Source organism: Pteropus vampyrus, unplaced genomic scaffold (assembly GCF_000151845.1).
Source record: "Pteropus vampyrus isolate Shadow unplaced genomic scaffold, Pvam_2.0 Scaffold564, whole genome shotgun sequence".
Taxonomy (NCBI): Eukaryota; Metazoa; Chordata; class Mammalia; order Chiroptera; family Pteropodidae; genus Pteropus; species Pteropus vampyrus.
The window spans coordinates 200,285-201,822 of record NW_011889345.1 but is presented as its reverse complement, the minus strand read 5'-3'; positions in this window follow the sequence as shown (position 1 = coordinate 201,822).

The window sequence follows — 1,538 nt, the reverse complement described above, 5'->3', positions numbered from 1 at the left end:
TCACTAACACAGGAATGCATTCCTTCTACTAAAGCCTCAAGCAACAGCCATTTTCTCAAAGTCCAACTGGACCATATCTCCCCCGCCCCCCCGACTCCCACTCCCCAGGGATACTGGGATTTAAACTTAACTAGAGAATATGTCCCACTGGCAGAAAGCAGCAAGGGAACAATCGGGAAGGGCGAGGACGTGTCACTGCAGACCAGGGCTAGGATCACCCACACCCTGGTGTCCTAGTTACAGTGTACTGAGCACGGACATGAAGAAGGCTGACGGGAAAAGCTGACTCATCTGAAATACGGTGTCGGAGGAGAGCGCTCTGCACGCAGCCTGGACCGCGAGGAAGATGGACGGGTGGCGGGGCCTAGATTAAACTGAGCCTGAACCGTCACTGGAGGCATAAATGACATCGTCGAGGCGGTCCTACTTTGGGCACACGGTGACAAGGCGGGGTTCCTTGGAAAAGATGCTGGAAATGTCCAAGGCTGCAGGAAAAGAGGGGGACCAAACACGAGATGGATCGACCCCATGAATGGAGCCACTGGCTGGGTCTGCAGCAGCCGCCCAGGGCTGTGGAGGACGGTGCACTGTGCACGTCATTCGTCCACAGGGTCGCCAGACGTCAGAGCTGACTCGACAGTCCACAGTCCACAGAGAGTACATTTCCATATCACTTTCTTGGTGTTTTGTTTTTTACACGTATATATAGAGGGAGGGAAGAAGAACGGATTAAATGATAAGAATATATCATTTTTTTAAAACAAATGACAGAAGGGAGGGAGGAAGAACGGATTAAATGATAAGAATATATCATTTTTTTAAAACAAATGACAGACTGTATTTACTATTCTATTTTTTACCTTAATATTTTTGTCTTGGACACTATGTCACACGATGAAAGTCTCTGTCAGCATTTTAAAATGGCTAGCTAGTATTCCACAGCACGGATGCGCCACGGTTTAACCAAAGTGACTTCGACGCCGGGACGTTGTGGCGAAAACCCTTTTAAGCTGCGGAAAACCTCACGCCCCTTTGTGCACGCGCTCGAATATTTCCTCGGAAGCGATATCCAAAAGGAAATTTTCTGAGCCTCGTTTAACGTAAGCAAGTGAACGGATGCTGCCAACTTGTCACCTAAGAACAGCCACCAGCTCGCCCGCTCCCCGCCCGCAGGAACACTTGATGATGCTCATCTTCGACATTTTGGCCCATCGGACAAAACGGTCCACGAAGGTGACGCACCTTTAGACAAAAATGGTATATCGCTTGCCTGTTTATTTCATGTCCTGTTTTTCTCTGTTAGGTTATTTCTCTTGTTCATTTGTTGATGTTCTTTACATAAACTTTTGTACTGAATGCGCTCTAAGTCTTTTTACTCTGTTGTGTGTGTGTGTGTGTGTGTGTGTGTGTGTGTGTGTGAGAGAGAGAGAGAGAGAGAGAGAGAAGAGAGAGAGAGAGAGAAAATTTGGGGGGGGATAGTTTTAGCTTTATAGAAAAGTTGCAAAGATAGTACAAAAAGTTCCAGTACACTCTTCACC